The 15,799-nt window shown below is 40.4% G+C and overlaps 1 long non-coding RNA gene across 2 annotated transcripts; it reads right to left on the bottom strand.

The window, feature by feature from the left end:
- Positions 1-8,753: 8,753 nt before the first annotated feature.
- LOC125552349 lies at positions 8,754-13,254 on the bottom strand. 2 transcript variants are annotated; one of them, XR_007303521.1, is made up of 5 exons: positions 12,951-13,254; positions 12,180-12,477; positions 11,496-12,005; positions 8,977-9,107; positions 8,754-8,901 (listed from the first exon to the last, which is right to left on the bottom strand). It is a non-coding gene; the product is annotated as an uncharacterized LOC125552349 (long non-coding RNA). The 2 variants fall into 2 exon arrangements; XR_007303520.1 differs by having other exon boundaries at positions 8,754-9,107.
- Positions 13,255-15,799: the final 2,545 nt, after the last annotated feature.

Raw genomic sequence — 15,799 nt, 5'->3', positions numbered from 1 at the left:
CCATGATCCTGAGTGTTCGTAGGATTTTTTTTTAAATTACTACGTTACCCAATAGTGGCATCTGAGCCAGGTTTATGCGTAGATGTTATATGCACGAGTAGAACACAAGTGAGTTATGGGCGATACAAGTCATACTGCTTACCAGCATGTCATACTTTGGTTCGGCGGTATTGTTGGATGAAGCGGCCTGGACCGACATTACGCATACGCTTATGCGAGACTGGTTCGACCGACGTGCTTCGCACACAGGTGGCTGGCGGGTGTCAGTTTCTCCAACTTTAGTTGAACCGAGTGTGATTACACCCAATCCTTGTTGAAGGTTAAAACAACACTAACTTGACGAAATATCGTTGTGGTTTTGATGCGTAGGTAAGAACGGTTCTTGCTCAGCCCATAGCAGCCACGTAAAACTTGCAACAACAAAGTAGAGGACGTCTAACTTGTTTTTGCAGGGCATGTTGTGATGTGATATGGTCAAGACGTGATGAGATATAAATTGTTGTATGAGATGATCATGTTTTGTTAAAGTTATCAGCAACTGGCTGAAGCCTTATGGTTGTCTCTTTATTGCATAAGATGCAAGCGTCATACAATTGCTTTACTTTATCGCTATGCAATAGTTGCAAAAGCAATGGTTGGCGAGACGACCATATGATGAAACGTTGATAGAGATCAAGATGATGGAGATCATGGTGTCATGCCGGTGACGATGGAGATCATGACAGTACTTTGGAGATGGAGATCAAAGGCGCAACATGATCATGGCCATATCATGTCACATATATATTGATTGCATGTGATGTTTATCTTTTATGCATCTTATTCTGCTTTGATTGACGGTAGCATTATAAGATGATCTCTCACTAAAAATTTCAAGGTACAAGTGTTCTCCCTGAGTATGCACCGTTGCCAAAGTTCGTCGTGCCGAGACACCACGTGATGATCGGGTGTGATAAGCTCAACGTTCATCTACAACGGGTGTAAGACAGTTTTACACACGCAGAATACTCGGGTTAAACTTGACGAGCCTAGCATATGCAGATATGGCCTTGGAACACTAGAGACCGAAAGGTCGAGCGTGAATCATATAGTAGATATGATCAACATAGTGATGTTCATCATTGAAAACTACTCCATCTCACGTGATGATCGGACATGGTTTAGTTGATTTGGATCACGTGATCATTTAGATGACTAGAGGGATGCCTATCTAAGTGGGAGTTCTTAAGTAATATGATTAGTTGAACTTTAAATTTATCATGAACTTAGTCCTGAAAGTATTTGCATATCTATGTTGTAGATCAATTGCTCGCGTATAGCTTCCCCGTTTCATTTTTTATATGTTCCTAGAGAAAAACTAAGTTGAAATATGTTAGTAGCAATGATGCAGATTGGATCCGTGATCTGGGGATTATCCTCATTGCTGCACAGAAGAATTATGTCCTTGATGCACCGCTAGGTGACAGACCGATTGCAGGAGTAGATGCAGACGTTACGAACGTCTGGCAAGCTCGATATGATGACTATTTGATAGTTTAGTGCACCATGCTTTACGACTTAGAATCGGGGATTCAAAGACGTTTTGAATGCCACGGAACATAGATGTTCTAAGAATTGAAATTGGTATTTCATACTCATGCCTGTGTCGAGAGGTATGAGACATATGACAAGCACTTTGCCTACAAGATGGAGGAGAATAGCTCAGCTAGTGAGCATGTGCTCAGAATTTCTGAGTACTACAATCACTTGAATCAAGTGGGAGTTACTCTTCCAGCTAAGATAGTGATTGACAGAGTTCTCTAGTCACTATCACCAAGTTACTAGAACTTCGTGATGAACTATAATATGCAAGGGATAACAGAAACGATTCCCAAGCTCTTCGTGATGCTGAAATCGACGAAGGTAGAAATCTAGAAAAGCATCAAGTGTTGATGGTTGACAAGACCACTAGTTTCAAGAAAAGGGCAAAGGGAAGAAGAACTTCAAGAAGAACGGCAATCAAGTTGCTGCTCAAGTGAAGAAGCCCAAGTCTAGACCTAAGCCTGAGACTAAGTGCTTCTACTGTAAAGGGACTGGTCACTGGAAGCAGAACTACCCCAAGTAGTTGGCGGATAAGAAGGATGGCAAAATAAACAAAGGTATATTTGATATACATGTTATTGATGTGTACTTTACTAGTGTTTATAGCAACCCCTAAGTATTTGATACTAGTTCAGTTGCTAAAGATTAGTAACTCAAAACAGGAATTGCATAATGAACACAGACTAGTTAAGGGTGAAGTTACGATGTGTGTTGGAAATGGTTCCAAGAATGATATGATCATCATCGCACACTCCCTATACTTTCGGGATTGGTGTTGAACATAAATAAATGTTATTTGGTGTTTGCGTTAAGCATGAATATGATTTGATCATGTTTATTGCAATACGGTTATTCATTTAAAGTCAGAAAATAATTGTTGTTCTGTTTACATGAATAAAACCTTCAATGGTCATACACCCAAGGTGAATGGTTTATTGAATCTCGATCGTAGTGATACACATATGCATAATATTGAAGCCAAAAGATGCAAAGTTAATAATGATAGTGCAACTTATTTGTGGCACTGCCGTTTAGGTCATATTGGTGTAAAGCGCATGAAGAAAATCCATGCTGACGGGCTTTTGGAATCACTTGATTATGAATCAGTTGATGCTTGCGAACCATGCCTCATAGGCAAGATAACTAAGACTCCGTTCTCCGGAACAATGGAGCAAGCAGCTGACTTATTGGAAATAATACATACTGATGTATGCAATCCGATAAGTGTTGAGGCTCGTGGAGGGGATCATTATTTTCTGACCTTCACACATGATTTAAGAAGATATGGGCATATTCACTTGATGAAACATAAGTCTGAAACATTTGAAAAGTTCAAAGAATTTCAGAGTGAAGTGGAAAATCATCGTGACAAGAAAATAAAGTTTCTATGATCTGATCGCGGAGACGAATATTTGAGTTACGAGTTTGGTCTTCAATTAAAAACAATGTGGAATAGTTTCACAAAATTCGTGCCACCTGGAACACCACAGCGTAATGGTGTGTCCGAACATCATAACCATACTTTATTAGATATGGTGCGATCTACGATGTCTCTTACCGATTTATCACTATCATGTTGGGTTTATGCATTAGACACAGCTGCATTCACGTTAAATAGGGCACCATCTAAATCCGTTGAGACGACACCATATGAACTGTGGTTTGGCTAGAAACCTAAGCTGTTGTCTCTTAAAGTTTGGGGTTGCGATGCTTATGTGAAAAAGTTTCAACCTGATAAGCTCGAACCCAAATCGGAGAAATGTGTCTTCATAGAATGTCCAAAGAAAACTGCTGGGTACACCTTCTATCACAGATCCAAAGGCAAGATCTTTGTTGCTAAAAGTGGATCCTTTCTAGAGAAGGAGTTTCTCTCGAAAGAAGTGAGTGGGAGGAATGTAGAACTTGATTAGGTAATTGTACCTTCTCCCGAATTGGAAAGTAGTTCATCACATAAATAAGTTCCAGTGATCTCTACACCAATTAGTAAGAAAGCTAATGATGATGATCATGAAACTTCAGATCAAGTTACTACCGAACCTCGTAGGACAACCAGAGTATGGTCCGCACCAGAGTGGTGCGGTAATCCTTTCTAGAAGTCATGTTACTAGACCATGACGAACCTACGAACTATGAGGAAGCGATGATGAGCCCAGATTCCGTGAAATGGCTTGAGGCTATGAAATCTGAGATGGGATCCATGTATGAAAACAAAGTATGGACTTTGATTGACTTGCCCGATGATCGGTGAGTCATTAAGAATAAATGGATTTTCAAGAGGAAGACGGACACTGATAGTAGTGTTACTATCTACAAAGCTCGAGTTGTCGCAAAAGGTTTTTGACAAGTTCAAGATGTTGACTACGATGAGATTTTCTCACTAGTAGCGATGCTTAAGTCTGTCCGAATAATGTTAGCATTTGCCACATTTTATGAAATCTGGCAAATGGATGTCAAAACTGCATTTCTTAATGGACTTCTTAAAGAAGAGTTGTATATGATGCAACAAGAAGGTTTTGCCGATCCTTAAGGTTCTAACAAAGTGAGCAAGCTCCAACGATCCATCTATGGACTGGTGCAAGCATCTCGGAGTTGGAATATATGCTTTGATAAAGTGATCAAAGCATATGGTTTTATACAGACTTGCGGTGAAGTCTGTATTTACAAGAAAGTGAGTGGGAGCACAATAGCATTTCTGATAAGTATATGTGAATGACATATTGTTGATCAGAAATAATGTAGAATTTTTCTGGAAAGCATAAAGGAGTGTTTGAAAAGAGTTTTTCAAAGAAAGACTTCGATGAAGCTGCTTACACATTGAGCATCAAGATCTATAGAGATAGATCAAGACGCTTGATAAGTTTTTTCAATGAGTACATACCTTGACAAGATTTTTAAGTAGTTCAAAATGGAACAGTCAAAGAAGGAGTTCTTGCCTATGTTGCAAGGCGTGAAGTTGAGTAAGACTCAAAGCCCGGCCACGGCAGAAAATAGAGAGAGAATGAAAGTCATTCCCTATGCCACAGTCATAGGTTCTATAAAGTATGCTATGCTGTTTACCAGTTCTATTGTGTACCTTAGCATGATTCTGGCAAGGGAGTGCAATAGTGATCTAGGAGTAGATCACTGGATATCGGTCAAAATTATCCTTAGAGGAATAAGGAAATATTTCTCGGTTATGGAGGTGATAAAAGAGTTCATCGTAAAGAGTTACGTCGATGCAAGCATTTTACATCGATCTAGATGACTCTAAGTCTTGATCTGGATACATATTGAAAGTGGGAGCAATTAGTTAGAGTAGCTCTGTGCAAAGCATTGTAGACATAGAAATTTGCTAAATACATACGGATTTGAATGTTGTAGACCCGTAGACTAAACTTCTCTCACAAGCAAAACATGATCACTCTTTGGGTTTTAATCACATAGCGATGTGAACTAGATTATTGACTCTAGCAAACCCTTTGGGTGTTAGTCACATGGAGATGTGAACTAATCACATAAAGATGTGAACTATTGGTGTTAAATCACATGACGATGTGAACTAGATTATTGACTCTAGTGCAAGTGGGAGACTAAAGGAAATATGCCCTAGAGGCAATAATAAAGTTAATATTTATTTCCTTATTTCATGATAAATGTTTATTATTCATGCTAAAATTGTATTAACCGGAAACATAATACATGTGTGAATACATAGACAAACAAAGTGTCACTAGTATGCCTCTACCTGACTACCTCGTTGATCAAAGATGGTTATGTTTCCTAACCATAGACATGAGTTGTCATTTGATAAACGGGATCACATCATTAGGAGAATGATGTGATTGACTTGACCCATTCCGTTAGCTTAGCACTTGATCGTTTTAGTTTACTGCTATTGCTTTCTTCATGACTTATACATGTTCCTATGACTATGAGATTATGCAACTCCCGAATACCTGAATAACACTTTGTGTGCTACCAAACGTCACAACGTAACTGGGTGATTATAAAGGTGCTCTACAGGTGTCTCCGATGGTACTTGTTGAGTTGGCATAGATCAAGATTAGGATTTGTCACTCCAATTGTTGGAGAGGTATCTCTGGGCCCTCTCGGTAATGCACATCACTATAAGCCTTGCAAGCAATGTAACTAATGAGTTAGTTGCGGGATGATGTATTACATAACAAGTAAAGAGACTTGCCGGTGACGAGATTGAACTAGGTATTGATATACCGACGATGGAATCTCGGGCAAGTAACATACCGATGACAAAGGGAACAACATATGTTGTTATGCGGTTTGACCGATAAAGATCTTCGTAGAATATGTGGGAGCCAATATAAGCATCCAGGTTCCGCTATTGGTTATTGACCGGAGACGTGTCTCGGTCATGTCTACATAGTTCTCGAACCCGTAGGGTCCGCACGCTTAACGTTCGGTAACGATCGGTATTATGAGTTTATGTGTTTTGATGTACCAAAGGTAGTTTGGAGTCTCGGATGACATCGGGGACATGACGAGGAGTCTCTAAATGGTCAAGACGTAAAGATCGATATATTGGACGACTATATTCGGACATCGGAAAGGTTCTGAGTGATTCAGGTATTTTTCGGAGTACCGGAGAGTTACGGGAATTCGCCGGAGAGGTCAATGGGCCTTCATGGGCCCTAGTGGAAAGAGAGCGCAGCAATGAAGTGTGGGGTGCGCCCCCTAGAGGCCCAAACCGAATTGGTTTAGGGCTTTGGGGGCCGGCGCCCTCTTTCCTTCTCCCCCACTCCTCTTTCCTTCCCCTCCTAGTTGGACTAGGAAAGGGGGAACCTACTCCTAGTAGGAGTAGGATTCACCCCTTGGGGTGCATCGTATGAGGCCGCCAGCCCCCTCCCCTTGCTCCTTTATATACGGGGGCAGGGGGCACCCTAGGAGACACAAGTTGATCTGTTGATCTATTCCAGCCGTGTGCGGTGCCCCCTCCACCATATTCCACCTCGGTTATATTTTAGCGGTGCTTAGGCGAAGCCTTGCGTTGGTAGAAACATCATCACCGTCATCAGCCGTCCTGCTGACGGAACTCCCCCGTGAAGCTCTGCTGGATCGGAGTTCGTGGGACGTCATCGAGCTGAACGTGTGCTGAACTTGGAGGTGCCGTACGTTCGGTACTTGGATCGGTCGGATCGTGAAGACGTACGACTACATTAACCGTGTTGTGCTAACGCTTCCGGTTTCGATCTATGAGGGTACGTGGACACACTCTCCCCTCTCGTTGCTATGCATCACCATGATCCTGAGTGTGCGTAGGAATTTTTCTGAAATTACTACGTTCCCCAACAAAACCAACGCAGTGCTCAAGAGGTAGCAGTTAGCCACGGGATGATGCATTGTGGAACGAGTAAAGAGACTTGTCGGTGACCAGATTGAAATAGTTATGATGATACCGACGATCGAATCTCGGGCAAGTAACATACCTATGACAAAGGGAACAACGTATGTTGTTATGCGGTTTGACCGATAAAGATCTTCGTAGAATATGTAGGTGCCAATATGAGCATCCAGGTTCCGCTATTGGTTATTGACCGGAGATATGTCTCGGTCATGTCTACATAGTTCTCGAACCCGTAGGATCTGCATGCTTAACGTTCAATGATGATTTGTATTATGAGTTTCATGTTTTCATGAACCGAAGTTTGTTCAGAGTCTCGGATGAGATCACGGACATGACGAGGAGTCTCTAAATGGTCGAGACATAAATATTCATATATTGGAAGGCTACATTCGGACACCGGAATGGTTCGGGTCGTTTCGGATAAATTTCAAAGTACCGGGGGTTGCCGGACGCCCCCCCCCCCCCCAGAAAGTTAATGGGCCATCATGGGCCTTAGTGGAGAAGAGAAAGGGCCGGCCAGAGGTGGTGCGCGCCCCCCTGCCCAGTCCGAATTGGACAAGGGGAGGGGGTGGCACCCCCTCCTTCCTTCTCTTCCTTTCCTCCTTCCCTTTTTCTCCTACTTGGACTAGCAAAGGGGGGGCCGAATCCTACTTGGACCGGGAGTCCAAGTAGGACTCCCCCATGGCGTGCCCCCCTCTAGGGCTGGCCACCTCTCCTCCCCCTTTATATATGTGGGAGGGGGGCACACCAAAGTTTCTCTTAGCCGTGTGTGGTGCCCCCTTCCATAGTTACACACCTCGGTCATATTGTCGTAGTGCTTAGGCGAAGCCCTACGCCGGTAAACTTCATCATCACCGTCACTAGCCGTCGTGCTGACGGAACTCTACCGCGGCCTCAACTGGATCAAGAGTTCGAGGGACGTCACCGAGCTAAAGTATGCTGACCGCGGAGGTGCCGTACATTCGGTGCTTGGATCGGTTGGATCGCGAAGACGTTCGACTACATCAACCGCGTTATTAAACGCTTCCGCTTTCGGTCTACGAAGGTACGTAGACACACTCTCCCCTCTCGTTGCTATGCATCTCCTAGATAGATCTTGCGTTAATCGTAGGTAAACTTTTGGAAATACTGCGTTCCCCAACAGTTGTGGACTGTTTACATTTTCTTCTTTAGTTTTCATTTTTTTAATTTTTCTTATGATTTCTATGTTTTTACGGATTTCGTCGGTTTTCTTTGGTTTTATTGAGTTTTTTGTTCCTTTTTCCCTTTTGCTTGTTTTCTTTAGGGTTTTCACTGTTTGTATTCTTTTTTTGGATTTTATACACATTTTCCCTTTTCAATTTCCCATGGTTTTCTTTGCCTTGGGGGGTTGTTCTTCGGTTTCCATCTTTGTTTTCTTTGGTTTTTATTTTCCTTGTTCTTTTTTTTACTTACCAACACATGACTATTTTTTCAAACACATTGTATATTTTTTGTACACAACAGGAACAATATTTTTAAGCACATTCAACATTTTAAAAATACACGGTTACCATTTTCAAATAAATCTTACCCGTATACATCTATATTTAGATTTTTCAGACACATTATGGAATGTTTTCATACACACTAGATTGTTGATGGCGCGCGTTGCCGCGCCCGTCTATTTTGACAATATAACAATAGATAATGTTACTTTTAGTGCTCCAACATGACAAAAAAATGGCATGAGTTCTCACGCGGCACATGTTGACATGAACATGATGCAAAAAGAGATATGTTCACATAAGTGGCCTATATAGTACAGAGCCACAAACACGAAAACAAAGTAGAGTTATGTGAGAGATAATAACATCAAGCTTGTGCAACCAAAAGGAAAGCAAAGAACAGAAGCTCATGTTCTTGCATTTCCACATGATTTGCATTTTTTGGCATACACTAATAAGGCAACACAAGGAAATGTTAATGTAGTCAACATCCACCTGTTCGCCAACATAAAGATTAGACATATACATCAAGCAGATTTAACATCTTTCATAGACATCACATCGACATACATGAATTTTGTAACCACCAATAGCAATTATTCCATGACTTATGCTTGTGCGTTTGAAAAATGCCTTCCTAGCTTGGATCTTTTGTTCCTTCCATGAGTAATTGGTTCAACTGATGAAAGTATGCATCCAGTCTACATTAAGAGAGTAAAATTATATAGCATCAAGCAATCTCATCTGAAAAGACATGCATATTTACTAATCACTATTATATTAGATCTTTCAAAAACAAACATAGATGATCGTAGCTCATATGACTTCTATTGAAATAAAAAGAACTATTATGCCCCTACCCTTACTGGTAATCCTACACATGGATGAAATAGTTTCTAGGCATAAGAGAGTCAGACCAAAGAGAGTTGTTTCATTTGACAATTACATGACCAGTAAAGCGAAGAGCAACAAGTAGTTCACTTGTAAATGTGCTCTCGGTATTTCTCACAAAAGCATAATATTTTCTTATGAGTGGGTTCATTATGTGCTAGTGGGACAACATGTTAGTCATGAACTTGGGCTCACCCATGAAACAATCTGAAGACATTTGCATGGTTCAATTCATCGATGGACAATACAAAGTGATAAAACCAGAACATTCCATGTAAGAATGGCTAGCATATGGCTTAAAGTAACTGTTGTTTGTTTTTTGCAGGGAGGCTTAAAGTAACTATGTATCATCGGTGAAGCCAGTCTCAAGTATCTGTGGGGTCATAGCTAATTTTTCGAAAAAAAATCTTCACAATGAATAGTAAGTATACAGTGTTTTAGGCTGTTTTATGCAAAAGGCTGTGGGTCAGATGACCCCACAGCCAACACGTAGAATCACCTCAGCTATGTACAATATATATATATATATATATATATATATATATATATAGGACGCCAGTATGGGACACCTAAGTGCCTGGACACCTTGTCTAAAAACCGTTGGATGACACTAAGATGTGTGCACGTGTAATTAGTATTCGCATTAATTGATAAATTAATTAGTTTTGTATTAGGAAAGAATTTTTGCTAATTATTGCTTAATATGGACACTTAATACCCATCAAATTAAGCCCATGCATGTCTCATACGTCACGTAGCCGGGTATTCTTTTGCGTATAATGGATATCATTTTTTTATTTGCTCGCCTTTATTTTTCACCGAGTATCTAATACCTTGAATAAATCACTAGGTATATTTAGACATAACCCAAAATACCTTAAGTATGTTTATGTACTCAAAATATGTTGGGTATATATTAGATAGACGTACATCATGTAGCCATATTTATTTTAGGTATATACGTCGACTGATTATGTACAATATTTTTTATGATTTTTTTCGTACACCTGGGTATGCAAGTGTGCAGATACCTTGGGTATTTCCACTTGAAGTATATTATTGGATGTATAATATTTTTCTACACTTATTCACATAGTCGGGTATATACGTCGACCGGGTATATATAATATTTTTATACCCTTTTTCATATAGCCGGTTATATACGTCAACCGGGTATTACAATATTTTTGTCGGTAGGTATTATATAACCGTATTGGATAGTTAGGAAACAAAAATAAAATGTAATTAGTCAACAAATAAATTATTGTGTATATACATACCCGCGTACGTATATATATTCGTTAGTAAGTATATGATACCCATTTTAGATAATTAGGAAACAAAAAATGTAATAGTTGAAAAAAATAAATATTGAATACATACATACATGCGTATGCATATAATTTCATCGGTAGGTATTAGATACACGTATTAAATAGTTAGGAACAAAAATACGCACATTATATACCTGCAGGAATTTTAAAAAAGTCAACATTAATAGTTTGATTCTATGACAAGTCTTGCATGTCCAATTGTTAGAACCAAAAATAAAACGTAAGCATGGAAAGTCTTGCATGAAGAATAGTTAGGAAACGAATTAAATATATTACGGTTTCCAAAACGATCAAAGTGCCCAGGCACCTAGGTGCCCCATCTATTTTACCTATATATATATATATATATATATATATATATATATATATATATATATCAATGGTTAGCTTAGTTTACACAAACTTTCCAGGATGCAACAGCCGAGTCACAAAAAATGTGATATAAGAAGATTGAGAATGATAAGACACATCACACATACGATTCGTAAAAAGGGAAAGCAACCATGAGAGCAATTAGAAAAGTCAGAGGCTCTTGCCATCTTGGAAAAGTCATAAGTTAACAAAGCATGCAGACTGGAAAAAAAGAAGAAAGCATTTTGTAATGATAGATTAACATAAATTCACCGACGATCAGTTAGGGAAATATCTGATGAATTAATCTAGCAGCAGGGAATCATTCTGTGAGGTTTGTAAGTTGAATCCACCTTAAGATGTATAAATAAACCTTGTTAGTTAAGCAATTAAGCCCTCCTTATAAGTGGCATCGTTTATGCCAAAGCTTCATCTATGCTTGAATTATAATTTTCTAAAATCACATGAGCAACCAGTTTCGATATCGCAAGAGGGAGAGCATGGCACACTTACCTCTGTGAGATTTTGAGTGTTCCCACCTTACAAATTTCTTCATTGCTTTACTTTTGCAAGGTGAGCAAAACGTCCCATCGACCCGTGGAAGGCATCCAAGAACTATCTGAGCCAAATATAATGCTACATAACAAACTTGACTCTTTCTTAAAGTACAAAATTAATATTGAGTTTCTAACTAACATCATTCCCAAAGAGGATATTCCAGTTTTTGCCCAAGTTAGAGCCAAGACAAGAATGAATCTGACCGTGGACGACTTAAAAGAGGCACATAATCATCCTCGTTGTGCATGGAAACTTCAAATATGATTTGCACACAACAGCCGAAAAAGATATTTGTTTCTATAATAATTTCAAGAGATGAAGAGTGACTGAAATGAGTAATGAATACATAGAATAAAAAGAAAAATACATAGGTGGATAGCTAACCGGGTTAGACAACTCATTCTTGTTTTTTCTCTGGATGTGATTTCTCCTCGGAATAAATTGCAGACACTAATGCATCCATTCCTGTGATATAAATGAAATGTGTTTCAGTCTTTCTCTACTAAGCTAAACCAAAAGCTCTGTTCTTTTCTTTCTGCTCCATTTTGAAAAGACCTTCACATACATACAAATACAATTTACAGAATTGCATATACTAAGAATCTCACAATTCAACATTTTTACATTTTCAGAATGTACCTGCTGTCAATGTTGACGCCTCTGAAGCCATGACACCCAGCTCCAGCCTAGTCATATTGCAGGAGAGAAGCGAGCTGTACCTGTAGGGAAAATACAACCGGCGTGGAGGTAGTGTGAAAGGGCAGCGGCTGTGTTGGACAATAGCACACATGGGGGCCATGATTCTTGCAGCGTTCCCGCTGGACGTGATGGATAATCGTGTTGGTCAACACAACTTTCCTTGACTTGAATATATTATCACACTCCACTACGCAACTCTGGCATCTTTTCTCCCATGCACCTCCTTCCACATACGAATCTGCGAGTCGAAATCAACAACAGCATGTATTAGTACAAACATACTACATTGTACCAGCAAGTAGTCAAACATAAATTACTGTTTAAAACAGGAAGTCCCACATTCAGGATATAAATTATTTATCAAGCCTGCAGAAAAGGGTTTTCCTCGCACAAGGTCATGTCCTTTATTTCTTCTCCGGCTGCAAATCTAACACCACAAACTATGGAATAAGATTCGGCAACTAATGTTCCCCAAACAGTCCTCATCCCCAAATCATATCCCGATCTCCTGGATACAATTTTTTCTCACCAGAACCGATCAAGACCTGGGCTTAACACCCACATATGCGTAGCTGCGTCCTCGGGATGCGCCCGATCGCCCCCGAGAACAGTAGCCCAAACCAGCCGCCTACACAGAACAAACGCACAAATTTGCGCCACGGAAAGGGGAGATCGGCGGACGCCGCGGGCGGGGGGGGGGGGTAGGGGTACCTTGAGGTGTCCGGCGTACTGGTGGCATAGGGAATCCGGGTCACGATGGGGACGCAGGATCTCGCCGGCTTCAGCGCCGCGACGGCGGCGGTACACCACCAGTTCGGCCGTCGGTAGAGAAAACGAGAGGTCGGGGAGGAGGTCTCCTGAGGGAGGGGAGCGCTCAGGGGAGGAGGTCTGCTGAGGTAGGGCAGAAAGAAAATATGCCCGTCGGGATTAACCAGATGAGCAACGGACCTGGCGGCGGTGCACACATCGTGGGAGAGAGATGAGAGGTCGGGGAGAGGGGACATCTTTCTTCTCTGCATCGAGCCCCTCGAGCGAGTGGCTTAGCGGCCTGTACCTAAATGGGCTTGCAGACCGTACAAAGCCCAATCAATCACAGGCCTTCAAAAAAGTTTCCAGAATAGCGGCCTGTTAGGACAGTCAGCCCACTTCGCGGTAAACTACTGCTTAGACATAGATCTGACGGCCAGAAACTAATTAAACGCGAAATCTAACGGCCAAAAACGTTGATGGCCTGAGAGGGCTCGCTTAGTGTTCAGTTTTAATGTATCAAAAATTATAAATCTTAACCATTACTATTTTATGCATATTTTTATACACATTATACATTTTCTGTATACATCAAAAACATATTTTGTATATACGTTTATCATTTTCTAGATACATGATTTACTTGTTTTCAATTACATGCTATTGAATATTCTTTGTGCATTCATATTAACACCTGTCAAATACAGGTTGAAACATCTGAATGATAGAAAAAAAATTTAACTAGGAGAACATCTTTTTTGTTTGTATAATCATTTTTTAAAAATTCCTGACATATTTTTTTTTAAATTCCGTGAACATTTTTTGAAACACGTCACATTTTTAATATATAATTTTTGGAAGGCTGTAAACATTTTTTTAAAGATTTTGGTGATTGGTTTTAACACTGCATAAACATGTTAAATATAAATTTATATTTACTCACCTCGGAAGAGAAAAAAGGTATAAAAGTAAAAAGGAAAATCAAAATAAAAACCAGGTCGAAAGAAACTGAACGAAGCAGCGAAATTTCTTGCCCGGCCCATTTACCACAGCGCTGTAGGCGAGCTGGAGTTACAAAAGGAACGGTCGAAAGAAAGAGAATCGTGGTGAAGATTGAGTTTTTTTTTTTGCGGGGGGTGGTGAAGATTGAGTTTGTGTGATTTGATTCCCTGAGGACCTGGTTGAAATTTCCTTGTTTTATGGAATGTTTGGTATCCTATATACTTAAGAAGTTCACCCCCACTATTTGATTTATCTTGACATGCAACCTATCCACGTCAGCAGCCTTACCACATCAGCAACTCTATTTTTTTCTAGCTAATGATATGTTTTGCATTTAGTTACACAAGTAGGATTTAATTTGCATTAGTACGCAACCAGCCTTGGTCACAGAAGCGACTTGCTGTTTCCTCTTCGTAACAGAACCCCACTGGAACAGAACAGCCCACATCCATCCTATCCCACCTCCACGCAAATCTCATCCTCTCCCACAACCAGCATTATTTTCCCTTTATCTTCTCCTCTACGGCTCCACTCAGGAAACAAATCACCATCTTCATCTCCGCATCAGCCGTTGCACAACTACAGGAAGATCCTCACCTTCAGAAGTGTCGGGGGTGCTGATGGCGTCGTACCGCTGCTGGACAAGCCTTCGTTGGTCGTCGCCGGCAGAGCCGCACGCTGCTGCCGATTCAGTCCACGTAATCACCGCCCTTAAATTGATTCTTGCTGCAGATGAATCGAGCCCCGCGCCCCGATGTCCAACAAAGCTCCTGATGTGTCACATGCGCCACCATCGGCTTCCTCCTCCAACATCACCTGCACCAAAGGTGGGTGGATCTCCTTCCTCTTATATGTCCTCAGATCTGAGCAATTATTTTGATTTATAGCTTTGTTTGGATGCTCTGATTTGGGTGTTGTAGGAAGCCTTTTTCAGAAGAACATCCCTGCTCCGTCTCCAGGCACCTTCTCTATGGCCGCAAGTTCCGCAAGTTTCTCTCACCTACGATTTCTCTCTAACTGAAGCACGATCCGCAAGAATGTGTCAACATCCGATGGATCATGATGATCTCTCTGATCCGGTTGGTTTTGATCGGAAACGATAGATGGTGAGCAATTCCTCTTTGTTCGTTTTCTTTATTTTTCTGAAGGAATAAATACATGAAATTTACCATTTAACACGTGCAACTACAATTCTCTCTCTCTCTCTCTCTCTCACACACACATGTTAGTTCAGTGTGATTTATTTTTATTTTTATTACTTTCCTTTGATAGTTCTATAGAATAAGAGCATATGGCATAGTGCAATTCATTTTCAGGTATTTTGTTGTCCGGTCATATTATTCCAGTGTGAATGGCTTGAGATCAGTCCAATACCCGAGTGACACCGTCGTGTGACTGACATTGTCGTTCTTCTACTGCCAGGTTCAAAACTAAGGTTTTGTTTGTTAGCTACTAGGAATTTCGGAGGTTCCATTAACAAATCACGTGTATTGCATCCAAAAGGAGGCAAGGAGCTCTATAATTACAGTTGGTGTTTTCTTTCTCCTTTCAAATTGATCATACAAGATTACTCCTCTAGGACATAACAAGTACAAAATGCATTTAGCATTTCTCAATGGCTACTCTTATGGAGTATTGACAATTTTCTATAGTAATATAATTATTGACCTTATGGAGTTTAATTAGTTCCATGCAAGAATTTCTAGGGTTGCTTAATTTGTTTCATTCAATATAGTTGCTTGATGATGAACCTATTTTGTGGAAAGAAGTTCAATGTGCATCAAGGTTAGCCTCGAGATCTAGATTTTCTC

This window comes from Triticum urartu, chromosome 4 (assembly GCF_003073215.2).
Source record: "Triticum urartu cultivar G1812 chromosome 4, Tu2.1, whole genome shotgun sequence".
Taxonomy (NCBI): Eukaryota; Viridiplantae; Streptophyta; class Magnoliopsida; order Poales; family Poaceae; genus Triticum; species Triticum urartu.
Note: the sequence above shows the minus strand (reverse complement) of the source record. Positions and strands in the feature narration are given on the sequence as shown.